Source organism: Lepisosteus oculatus, unplaced genomic scaffold (assembly GCF_040954835.1).
Source record: "Lepisosteus oculatus isolate fLepOcu1 unplaced genomic scaffold, fLepOcu1.hap2 HAP2_SCAFFOLD_131, whole genome shotgun sequence".
Lineage (NCBI taxonomy): Eukaryota > Metazoa > Chordata > Actinopteri > Semionotiformes > Lepisosteidae > Lepisosteus > Lepisosteus oculatus.
This window is the reverse complement of record NW_027167680.1, coordinates 18,106-30,568: the sequence shown is the minus strand read 5'-3', so window position 1 is coordinate 30,568 and position 12,463 is coordinate 18,106. Positions and strand designations below refer to the sequence as shown.

Below are 12,463 nucleotides of genomic sequence, written 5' to 3'. Positions count from 1 at the left end.
GCATTTACATTCGTGTTAGACGCAGGAATTGCCTTTGATTTGCGTGCTTACGAACGCCATGGAAAACGAAACAAAACTAAAGCCCTCAGCTCCTGCACTTGATTATAATGCCGTTACGTGTCGAAGCAGGAATTTACGTCATCCTACCACTGCAACACGGGGAATAGAGGGAAATGAGAACAATCTACGAATTGTCTCTAATCAGTCCCTACAGTTGTAAGACGCCTGGAAGCGTGCACCCCCATCATTAATCTTTGCGCATCTGTGCAAGGTAAACTCTGGAGCAGTCTCTGAAACGGCTCAAAGGAAACACGTGATTGATTCCATGTGCATCTGGGGTTCATTTCTTATTTACATTTAATTCAAGGGAAAGGCTTGGGTCAGTTTCAGACGGCCTCCAACAGCGAGATTCAAGCGTCCCACCTTCAGCCCAATCTGCGCCGCCAGAACGCCAATGGCTCCTCTGGTCTCCGGGGTGCGGTTGTGACTCTGTAACCTAAAGTGTTGGTGGCAGACAAATGGAGACTAACAGGTGATGTCCTAGGACATGACTACATTGTGACACTCGGTGGGGATGGTGACCATTGCTTGGAAAAGAGTGCGAGGCCCCTTTAGAAAAACATTTTGTTAACAGGCATTCTGCCTCAGCCTAAACACCTATAGCTTGCAAAGCACATGCTATTAGACAGGCACCTCTGCAAGACCTTAAGAGTCTCTTAAACTAGTGATAGAAAGGTGTTCCCAATAGGCGATGTTCGGCTTTCAAATCATCTCTCCGTGGAAGCGCCGAGATGCAGCTGTTTAAGGCTTAGAAGCAGCTGACTGTTTCACTACCTAGCTGATCACTGTCAGTCAGGGAGCTCAGAGGTGAAAAGCCTGTCTGAGAGACAATTCGTCGTCGATCAGTTCAATATGTTCCGTACCAGCTCGGCGCACCTGAGATCATCTTGGTAGCCGTGTAGCTCAGATGAGTGAGAGCGTGTGTGTGTGTACCACCGTGATTGGATGCCGGTCCTTCTCAGGTCACAGTAAACCTTCTGCTGCCTAACTTCCCTAATTTTGGGGATCCCTTTGAAAAAGCAAAGGAAAAAAAAACTGGCTCTCATCAGCGTGATTGACCCTCCCCAGTGTGCCCCAGTGGCCTAATGGCTAAGACACTGGCCTCCTAAAACAGCGATTGTGGGTTTGAGTCCCATCTGGGGTGCTCCTGTCCCATTTTGAGCGTACAAATGTCCTTGTGATTTGCAAAGCTACAACCCCACCTTACTCAGTGAGCGTCTCTGCTTTTCTCTCACATACAGTTGGGAGAAAAACTTTTGTAAACAGCCCTTTGGAATGATGTGGATTTCTGCATGAATGGCTCCTAACATGTGATCTTATCTTTATCTAAGTCATAATAATTAATAAAGAGAGTCTGATTTCACAAACAACACACGCCCAACATTTGACATTGCTGTTTCTTTATTGACCAAATGGTTTAAACAATCAAGGTCATTGATGGAAAAAGTATGTGAACCCTTATATTAAGGAGCTAGTGGAACCTCCTTTATGACAAAAACCTCAATCCCCACTTTCTGTAGCGGCTGGTCAGACCTGAGCAGCGGTTAGGAAGTATTTTGGCCTATTCCTCTATGCAAAACTGTTTCAGTTCATGTATATTTTTGGGATGTCTTGCGCTGAACGGCCTGCTTCAGATCACGCCACAGCACTTCAATGGGATTGGGGTCAGGACTCTTACTTGGCCATCCCAAAATATGGAATTTCTTCTGTTTCAGCCACTCTGTTGTTGATGTACTCCTTTGTTTTTGTCATGCTGCATGACCCAGCGTCTTTCGAGTTTTAGATCACAGGCAGACACCCTGACATTCTGCTGTAGAATTTCCTGATACATCTTGGAATTCATCGGTCCCTCGATGATTGCAAGCCGTACAGCCTCCGCCATGCTTCCCAGGTGGGATGAGGTTTTGGAGTTGGTATGCAGTGTTTTGTTATCTCCAAACATAACGCTGTGCACATTTACCAACAAGTTCAACTTTTGTCACGTCTGTCCACAGAACATTGTTCCAGGAGTTGCTGTGGAACATCCATGTGGTCTTTAGCAAACTTGAGAGGGGCAGTGTTGGTTTTTTTGGGGGGGAGAGCAGTGGTTTCCTCCGTGGTGACCTCGCATGATCACCACTCAGATTTCTGTTCAGATTTCTTCTTATGGTGGACTCATGGACACAGACGTAAGACAAAGTCAACCACCTGTTCGCTAGATCCCATACCCACTCAGCTAGTCAAAGATTCCCTCGAAGGACTGGCAGGACCTATAATTAGTATGATGAATGCATCGCTTGCGTCAGGCGTTGTACCTGATCAATTTAAGGTAGCGGTTGTTAGACCGCTCCTTAAGAAGTCAAATTTGGATCCACAAGTTCTTAACAACTACAGGCCTGTCTCAAAGGTCCCATTTCAATCTAAAAGTTTTGAGAGAATAGTTGTTGCCCAACGTCAATCGTATCTGGATTCAAATAATATACTTGAGAAATTTCAGTCTGGTTTCTGAAACAGCATTAACAAGAGCCTTAAATGATATTCTTTTAGCTACTGATGCGCGGAATGCAACAGTGCTAGGTTGCAACAGTGCTAGGAATGCAAACGTTAGGTTGCGCTTCTTCATGCTGCATGGTCGGCATGAGTGGAGCTTTTTAAACGTCTGTACTTAGTGCGCCTCATAAGAAATCGTTTGTCCCCGTTCAAAAGAGATTGTGCGATGTCCTGCAGCGTTCGCAAAGCAAACCTTTGACAGTTTGAAAAGAGGAATTTATTCTGCTTCCTGTGCGTGCAGTAGTTACAAAGTTGAACGTCTTTACACGATCTGCTGCAGTTTTCAGTGGGCGGGCTTTGTCAGATGGCTTGGAAAAACGCACTGTGTTTCGGCTCGGGAAACATCATGAGCAGTGTCCTGCATGTTTTCTGTGTATAGCTGTCTTTTAACGCATACAGAATTCATTCGAAATCATTGATTTCTCCAATTAACAAAGGTCCCTTAAAGGATGAGTCAAAGTAACGTCTAATCGGATTAGTTTCCTTAGAGCTGGTTTAGAGTTTGCTCAAGAGTTTACCTTTCACAGATGCGCAAAAAAGAATGTTGGCGGTGTACGCTTCAAAGCGCCTTACAGCTGTAGGGAGTGATTCGAGACGATTCGTGGCGTGTGCTCGTTCCCATATACCGTACACCCCGGGGTGCAGTGCTAGGATGACGTACAATACCGCTTGGGCAAGTAACGGCGTTATACGCAAGTGCGGGACGTGAGGGTTTTCGTTTGTTCGTTTTGTTTTGCTCTGCTTTGCTTTGTTTTGCTTTCCATCGCGTTGGTAAGAGCGTAAATAAAAAGGCGATTCCTGCGTCTACCACTAATGTAAGAGCTATTTCAAGTGCGACGTGGTGCGGCTTTTCAAATGCTTGTGGGCATTTCTCTGTTGTTGATTCTTTTTTTGTGTGTAACAAAGTGGCATTTTCATGTCCGGACGGGGAGACTTTATCATTCCGACATGAAGCCACCCTTAAGTCCTCTGAGGCGTGTCTGTCTGCAAGGCTTGTATTTTGGAAATGTTTGTTTGAAACGGAGAACGACTTTGAAATAGGCTTCCGCCGGCGCCTTGCGATCCAGGTAAGATTGTAGCAAGAACGCAGCGGTAGTGGGGTTTGCTGTAGTCGTGGCCGAGTGGTTAAGGCGATGGACTAGAAAACCATTGGGGTCTCCCCGCGCAGGTTCGAATCCTGCCGACTACGTTATCCGCCTCCAGTCGGTGTGTTTCGGCGCAAGCAAAGAAGCGCGCCTCTTTGCTGTTCCTGGTGGTTTTAAAACGCCCAATCGCTTGTACCCGCTGCCTTGGAAATAAGTTCTTCAGCGTCCGCGAATGGCATTTTGCAGCTGGAAGCAGATGTCGACGCGTTTTGCACAGAGCACCAAAAAAGCGTCTTTTTTGAAGGCCCAGGCACTGAGCATTGGTGGTTCAGTGGTAGAATTCTCGCCTGCCACGCGGGAGGCTCGGGTTCGATTCCCGGCCAATGCAGTGGCTTTTGCAGCGAGCGGCTCCATCACTTGCATCCCCTTGCAACTCGCAACTCAAAAAACCCACTGAAGCTAAGCAGGTGTGAGCCAGGTCAGTACCTGGATGAGGGTGAGCTACAGGGAAAAACAAAGCTTCCAGCTGGAAGCGGTGTTAATGGTGCCGGCAGTGGGGCGCTCACCCTGAGGTCTGTGCGGGTCCCAATGCCCCAGTATAGTGACGGAGATGCTGTGTTGTAAAAGGGCGCTGTCTTTTGGATGAGATGTAAAACCGAGGTCACAGCGCTCTGTGGTCATTCAAAATGACCACCAAAACCTTTGACAAAAGCTCTTGGTAATTGATGGTCTTCAATAATGCTTCTCCTTTAGGTACATTTTAAATCAGCTGAAAAATGCTGTGAAATGGGGGGGCACTTCAGGCCAGTGTAGGATTTGGGTTACAAGAACCATGAAACTGCACGAGAAAGCCCGTACACTGAATTACACGGCTTTCTATTCAAAGGAGGACAAAAGAAATTCCCTGAGTTCGATTTTTTGCAGCACAGAGAGGAGCACTGTCGTGAGGCCGGTTAGCTCAGTTGGTACGAGCGTGGTGCTAATAACGCCAAGGTCACGGGTTTGAGCCCCGTACTGGCCAGGTCCTTTTCTCCTCTCTTACCAAAGCTGTTAGGTTCCTTTCCGTGGTGAGAGGGGTTGTCATGCAACGCTGCCACATAGTGCCGACAGACAAGAGTGTTGCGGGAGAAGAGAAAAGTGTTTGAAGATTTAAGAGTGTCTTAGGTGGAGCCAAAATCAAGTGTCACAAATACAAGTGGTTGGATTTCCAATGTTTAATATGGTAAAAATAAGCGGAAGTTATCTGCCGGTCCGGCACAGTCTGCCATGCTTTTGTCATATACTGTAAAGTGGTGTCGAACTGGGTGTCGAACTGGAGCCTCACCATTTGCATATGTGAGGCTCCAGTTATACATCGAGTGTCACATTAAATGACAAAAATGAAGAGAGTTAAAGCAGCTGGAGAGGTTTTCTTACAACTTTTGAGCTGACAGTTTTGGAAAATGTTTCCTTCACGCTGCACTGTACAACATAGGCAGCCAAGAGTCTCCAAAACAAAACAGAATTGACAGATAGGAGAAAATTCCCACTCATCCTGAAGTTCCCAAAATCCAGCACTGAGCGTAAACAAAGTGTCTAAGTAGCGTGGGAATGCTAACCCTAACCCTAGCTGGAGTTTGAGCAATCCAGCACTGAGCGTAAAAAGATGAGTCAAAGTAACGTCTAATCGGATTAGTTTCCTTAGAGCTGGTTCAGAGTCTGCTCAAGAGTTTACCTTTCACACATGCGCAAAGAAGAATGTTGGGGGTGCACGCTTCAAGGCGCCTTACAGCTGTAGGGAGTGATTCGAGATGATTCGTGGCGTGTGCTCGTTCCCATATACCGTACGCCCCGGGGTGCAGTGCTAGGATGATGTACAATACCGCTTGGGCACGTAACGGCGTTATACGCAAGGTTTTCGTTTGTTCGTTTTGTTTTGCTCTGCTTTGCTTTGTTTTGCTTTCCATCGCGTTGGTAAGAGCGTAAATAAAAAGGCGATTCCTGCGTCTACCACTAATGTAAGAGCTATTTCAAGTGCGTCGTGGTGCGGCTTTTCAAATGCTTGTGGGCATTTCTCTGTTGTTGATTCTTTTTTTGTGTGTAACAAAGTGGCATTTTCATGTCCGGACGGGGAGACTTTATCATTCCGACATGAAGCCACCCTTAAGTCCTCTGAGGCGTGTCTGTCTGCAAGGCTTGTATTTTGGAAATGTTTTTTTGAAACGGAGAACGACTTTGAAATAGGCTTCCGCCGGCGCCTCGCGATCCAGGTAAGATTGTAGCAAGAACGCAGCGGCAGTGGGGCTTGCTGTAGTCGTGGCCGAGTGGTTAAGGCGATGGACTAGAAATCCATTGGGGTCTCCCCGCGCAGGTTCGAATCCTGCCGACTACGTTATCCGCCTCCAGTCGGTGTGTTTCGGCGCAAGCAAAGAAGCGCGCCTCTTTGCTGTTCCTGGTGGTTTTAAAACGCCCAATCGCTTGTACCCGCTGCCTTGGAAATAAGTTCTTCAGCGTCCGCGAATGGCATTTTGCAGCTGGAAGCAGATGTCGACGCGTTTTGCACAGAGCACCAAAAAAGCGTCTTTTTTGAAGGCCCAGGGACTGAGCATTGGTGGTTCAGTGGTAGAATTCTCGCCTGCCACGCGGGAGGCTCGGGTTCGATTCCCGGCCAATGCAGTGGCTTTTGCAGCGAGCGGCTCCATCACTTGCATCCCCTTGCAACTCGCAACTCAAAAAACCCACTGAAGCTAAGCAGGTGAGCCAGGTCAGTACCCAGATGAGGGTGAGCTACAGGGAAAAACAAAGCTTCCAGCTGGAAGCGGTGTTAATGGTGCCGGCGGTGGGGCGCTCACCCTGAGGTCTGTGCGGGTCCCAATGCCCCAGTATAGTGACGGAGATGCTGTGTTGTAAAAGGGCGCTGTCTTTTGGATGAGATGTAAAACCGAGGTCACAGCGCTCTGTGGTCATTCAAAATGACCACCAAAACCTTTGACAAAAGCTCTTGGTAATTGATGGTCTTCAATAATGCTTCTCCTTTAGGTACATTTTAAATCAGCTGAAAAATGCTGTGAAATGGGGGGGCACTTCAGGCCAGTGTAGGATTTGGGTTACAAGAACCATGAAACTGCACGAGAAAGCCCGTACACTGAATTACACGGCTTTCTATTCAAAGGAGGACAAAAGAAATTCCCTGAGTTCGATTTTTTGCAGCACAGAGAGGAGCACTGTTGTGAGGCCGGTTAGCTCAGTTGGTTTGAGCGTGGTGCTAATAACGCCAAGGTCACGGGTTCGAGCCCCGTACTGGCCAGGTCCTTTTCTCCTCTCTTACCAAAGCTGTTAGGTTCCTTTCCGTGGTGAGAGGGGTTGTCATGCAACGCTGCCACATAGTGCCGACAGACAAGAGTGTTGCGGGAGAAGAGAAATGTGTTTGAAGATTTAAGAGTGTCTTAGGTGGAGCCAAAATCAAGTGTCACAAATACAAGTGGGAGGATTTCCAATGTTTAATATGGTAAAAATAAGTGGAAGTTATCTGCCGGTCCGGCACAGTCTGCCATGCTTTTGTCATATACTGTAAAGTGGTGTCGAACTGGAGCCTCACCATTTGCATATGTGAGGCTCCAGTTATACATCGAGTGTCACATTAAATGACAAAAATGAAGAGAGTTAAAGCAGCTGGAGAGGTTTTCTTACAACTTTTGAGCTGACACAGTTTTGGAAAATGTTTCCTTCACGCTGCACTGTACAACATAGGCAGCCAAGAGTCTCCAAAACAAAACAGAATTGACAGATAGGAGAAAATACCCACTCGTCCTGAAGTTCCCATAATCCAGCACTGAGCGTAAACAAAGTGTCTAAGTAGCGTGGGAATGCTAACCCTAACCCTAGCTGGAGTTTGAGCAATCCAGCACTGAGCGTAAAAAGATGAGTCAAAGTAACGTCTAATCGGGTTAGTTTCCTTAGAGCTGGTTCAGAGTTTGCTCAAGAGTTTACCTTTCACAGATGGGCAAAGAAGAAAGTTGGGGGTGCACGCTTCAAGGCGCCTTACAGCTGTAGGGAGTGATTCGAGACGATTGGTGGCGTGTGCTCGTTCCCATATACCGTACGCCCCGGGGTGCAGTGCTAGGATGACGTACAATACCGCTTGGGCACGTAACTGCGTTATATGCAAGTGCGGGACGTGAGGGTTTTCGTTTGTTCGTTTTGTTTTGCTCTGCTTTGCTTTGTTTCGTGGTCAAGAGGCGTAAGGTAAGTCGTAATCCAGGGAGAACACTGGTGGCAAACAGTCCGAGGTGAGAGGCGAGGTCCAAAGTCAAAAAGGCAGAAGGGGAGTCCAATATCCAGAATAAACGAGGTAATGGAAAAAACGCCAGGTAGAGCTCTCAAGGAATAGACTCAATACAGAGCAGCGGGAAGCAGGTAAAGATGGTAAAAATAGCACTGTGTACCGCACGGTGGAGTGTGTGCAGGTGGGTTAACTCGTGCGGCAGCGTTTGTTAATAATCACCCCCTGCTGGTGCTGATTAGATCGCTTAAGAGTTGGTCTTAACTGCCTGGCGGTCATGACAAGCTCCTCTTCAAGCTGTGGTTTAGTTTTGCATTCATGTGTTTCTAGAGCAGTTATTTATGGGGGTGGGTGGGTCTTTCACAGAGGCTCAGGACAAATCCCCCGCATGAAAGTCTACTGTGTGCGTTCAGACAGTCACAGGTCAAGAGCCAGGCAGGAGGACAATGGACAGAAGAGCCAACGAGCTAAAAATAAAAGAACGAATATGAAAAAGCCACCATCTTTTTCTTTTTGACATATTCCGACATTCATGCAAGCCAAGACAAAGTTGCTCGTAGCTACTTGTGGATTCAAATACTCTATCGAGTGCTTTGATGAGTTTTTGCAATTTGATTGTCGTCCTGTCAGCCTGTTTCTGTTTTTTTTTTTCAATCTAGTGATGGAAAGTAAGAGGGAAATGATGGAGCAATCAATAACCGCTCCGGAAAAATGGCAGAAAGAAATGGCCCGTCACTAAGGACATTTGTGAAGCAGAGGAGTGACATCACCACAAAGGCGACTTATTCTGCTGATCGTTTTGGTGAATAATGATTGAGGCGCGTTAAGAGAAAGGTAGCTGCGTCAGCATGCTTAGGCTGCAAAGGATAAAGCAAAGATTTACTCCATGCTGAAAAGAGAAGAAAAGAAGCACAACGTTTCGGCTGTGGAGCCTTCTGCGCCATCTTCTTTAGCGATGGTGATGATGTTTACATTGGAAAAACTGAGACACGCATACCAGAGGAGCTTGAACCACCAACCTTTCAGTTAACAGCCAAATGCACTAACCGATTGCTCCACAGAGACTGACAGCCTTTTGTGCTCCCTACATTTGCAGGTTTATGGTCAAAGAAAACAATCGTTTGCGCTTCTTGTAGCCAGCAATATTTTTTCACTGACAACCAAGAAATTGATTTCATCTTTCACAAAATGTATGGATTTCTTCAAAAACAAGTTATTCCAGAAAGGAAATGAATTCTTGCATTAAACTGAACAAAGCTGTACATGTTTGTCTGAAATGATACATTTGGCACAACAAGACACGGAGAGAGGCACAGCTGGTATTCAGACCCAGGATCGCCTGCTTACTAGGCAGGCACTTTAAGCCACTAGGGAGCACCGCACTTTTACAGACACTTGGACACATCTGCGCTCGGTGTGCACTTAACAATCTCTGAGCCCGTTGCCACTTTCCCATTTAATAGCAGAACTGACGCCAAGAGAAATGATGAGAAATGGCATTTATCTGGCACTTCTCATGGAGCTCAATGCCCTTGACACCTCCCCAAGGCGACAGAGCTGTGCATTCTTTGGCGACAACATTTTTTCTTTTGTTTTATTTCTATACTTATTGATAGAAAAAAAAAACGATATGTCATGTACTGTAAGGGAAAAGTCTCTTTTCATGGGGAAAGCTAGCACCAGCAAATGTTGTGTTTAGAAGAAGTGATTTAACATGACACGTGACCTAACATACCGGAGCAAAAGCTCACCCAGCAAGCCCTGCTTTACTTCTACAGGAGAGAAGTAGAGCCTGCAAGATGTTCAGCTGGGTAGCTATGTCAGCATGCCTCGGCTGCAAAGGAACAAGTAATAGGTTTATTGCATGCTGAAAAGAGAAGAAAGGAAACACAACGTTTCGGCCGTGAGGTCTTCTCACACCTGAAGAAGCCTCACACCTGTAAAAGGTTCCATGGTTTTTCTTTCTTCTCTTTTCAACATGGAATACACCTATTGTCTGCAAGATGTGACAATTTCACGGTGTTTTGGAAGAAAACCTTTTTTCTTTGAATTCAAAATCAATCGGAATTTCAGCACGACACATCAACACTTTTTCTGTTTTAAGGAGATGATATTTTAAACCTGATAAAAATAGTAGGAAACACAAGTTTCTTGCTGTGAAAATTTAGATGGGGAAGTGTACTACTGGTAGCAGTGTAGAGCTCTCTGTGGTGGAGTACAAGCACATGTTCTATGGGCCAGTGGCGTAATGGATAACGCGTCTGACTTTGGATCAGAAGATTGTAGGTTCGAGTCCTGCCTGGCTCGTGAGGCTTTTAAACCTCTCAGGTTCCTCGGTAACAGGTTGCCGTCATGTATGTGAACTATAGAAAAGCATTTGCCACAACCCGTAAATTAGCACGCAAGTGCGGGCTAGTTAACACAGAACTGTATGGAGATCATCTCCAGCTCCGAGCTCAATTGCAATGAAAAAACATGCAGAACAGAACTGGAGAGCAGCTGAATTTGTGCTCAGTAGGGTGGGGAGGACTCAGCGCTGCTATTGTTCTAATTGGCATGAACTGCAGGGGATCTGAATCAGAACATGTCAGTTAGTTCGATCATTGCGTCAATATGTAGGCCACGTTAATATAGAATTATTACTTTGTCTGTCTCGTCTTTGTATATAGCTGAATGTCCCTGACAATTTCATGTTAGTTTTTAAGAACGACATTGGTGCTAATATATACATATATAGCATATAAGGAACACGTAAAAGTTTAGTCCATGCTGAAAAGATAAGAAAACCGCCACAACGTTTCATCTTGGAATAAATCTTTACTTGTTGTTTTGCAGCCTACCCATTCTGACCTAACTCCTCCCTTGAAATTCCCTAACAGATAAGGGTACGTAACGGCTCATGCGATGCTCAGTAGCAATTTTTCCCAAAACAAACAAGAACAGCAGCTGAGGGTTTGAGTTTGAACATGCACTTTATTAAAGCAGCTTTTATTTCCATTGATAAATGCTAGATATTCCTACAGAGATTCTCCAGGTGAGTAAGCGATTCCTGTTTCTGTTTCTATTTCTGTTTCATATATATATATACAGTATGTATATATATATGTTACATGTGTCTCTGCAATAGTATAAATGTGTTATACACTATCAGGGGCTGCTTTTTTGTGCACCTCATCTACAGCAAGGGTTTTTTTTTTCATTTATGTTTGTGGACCTTCACCATTTGAGGAAGTGAGTTAGATAAGAAAGTTACAGGTATGGTGAGCAATGACTGACAAAGGCACGTACTGCGTATTCCTTACAAAAGTGTAAGCAATTTGTTCTAAAAAACACCGGCTAAAGTACAACATCGTTAGCAATCTTATTACTTAAACAGAATTAACATCAATAAACTGTAAGGTGCTGGTACATGCGAGTAGATTTGATCTTCTATTAAACAAAAATGCAATTACAGCTCTAAAAAGGTCAACCTAGACTTCTGTAACAGATCTGTTCAGGTCATCGCTGTTCCTCTGACCTTGTGAGTCTTTGGAATTTTAAAAGTGTATTTTGCTTGCCTTTCATGTGGTCTGTGTACAAGTCACTGTGGCGTATGCGGTCCTACACAGCCTTGCCTTAGACGTGACGAGCCTCCGCTATGTTGCAATGGAGAAAGGTTCAGTACGGAGCTGCCGAGAAAATTCAGCTGGAAAGCTCGTTGCAGAAAAGCATCGTTATCTGTGTCTATCTGCAGAGCGTCCTTCGTGGGTGCTGAAGATTCGATTTCACAGGCTGCAGGTCCAGGCGATTTAGAGTGTTAAAGGTCCCAGCGAAAACGAAACGGCGCTGGTCCTTTTACACGCACGCACGCACGCAACCAAATGCAAAGGACGCCGTAGTCGGCAGGATTTGAACCTGCGCGGGGAGACCCCAACGGATTTCAAGTCCGTCACCTTAACCACTCGGCCACGACTACAGCGAGCGCCGCGGCCGCTGCCTTCTTGCTACAATCGAACAGGGAGTGCGAGGCGGCGGCGGCGGCGGAGGCAACTTTTTTCAAGTTCGCTCTCCGTTTAAGAAACCTTTTACGCTATACGTGCAAGCACACACACACACCTCAGAGGACTTAAGGGTGGCTTCAAGTTGGAATGATAAAGTCTCCCCGTTCGGACATGAAAACAGAACGTTCTTAGACAGAAAGCAATCAACAACAGAGACATGTGGACGACGATTTCAGTCACTGCACTTTGAATAGCATTTTTACTCCAGTTACAGGAGATGCACCAATGGCCCTTGACCTACGCTCTTACCAATGCCTTGAACATTCAAACAAAACAGCCCTCAAGTCCTGCGGTTTAATATAACGCTGTTACGTATCGAGGCAGTATTTGACTCCGTCCTACCGTTGAGACACGGGGCGTACAGATGCAGCTATTCAAAACAAGCGGGCGATACCACATTATTTTGCGGTGCGCTTTACGCAGTCTACCACGAGTTACCGTAAATTCTCCTATAAAACCGCAAAAAAATAATAGTATCCGGAATTACT

The 12,463-nt window shown here is 45.8% G+C and overlaps 7 non-coding genes across 7 annotated transcripts; 6 read left to right on the top strand and 1 right to left on the bottom strand.

The window, feature by feature from the left end:
• The first annotated feature begins 3,991 nt into the window (after positions 1-3,991).
• trnag-gcc (transfer RNA glycine (anticodon GCC)) lies at positions 3,992-4,062 on the top strand. Its single transcript has one exon. It is a non-coding gene; the product is annotated as a tRNA-Gly (tRNA).
• Positions 4,063-4,621: 559 nt separating this feature from the next.
• trnai-aau (transfer RNA isoleucine (anticodon AAU)) lies at positions 4,622-4,695 on the top strand. Its single transcript has one exon. It is a non-coding gene; the product is annotated as a tRNA-Ile (tRNA).
• A 1,268-nt stretch (positions 4,696-5,963) lies between these two features.
• trnas-aga (transfer RNA serine (anticodon AGA)) lies at positions 5,964-6,045 on the top strand. The gene has a single exon. It is a non-coding gene; the product is annotated as a tRNA-Ser (tRNA).
• Positions 6,046-6,258: 213 nt separating this feature from the next.
• Positions 6,259-6,329, top strand: trnag-gcc (transfer RNA glycine (anticodon GCC)). Its single transcript has one exon. It is a non-coding gene; the product is annotated as a tRNA-Gly (tRNA).
• A 557-nt stretch (positions 6,330-6,886) lies between these two features.
• Positions 6,887-6,960, top strand: trnai-aau (transfer RNA isoleucine (anticodon AAU)). The gene has a single exon. It is a non-coding gene; the product is annotated as a tRNA-Ile (tRNA).
• A 3,209-nt stretch (positions 6,961-10,169) lies between these two features.
• On the top strand, positions 10,170-10,242 carry trnaq-uug (transfer RNA glutamine (anticodon UUG)). Its single transcript has one exon. It is a non-coding gene; the product is annotated as a tRNA-Gln (tRNA).
• A 1,566-nt stretch (positions 10,243-11,808) lies between these two features.
• On the bottom strand, positions 11,809-11,890 carry trnas-uga (transfer RNA serine (anticodon UGA)). Its single transcript has one exon. It is a non-coding gene; the product is annotated as a tRNA-Ser (tRNA).
• Between the last annotated feature and the right edge of the window lie 573 nt (positions 11,891-12,463).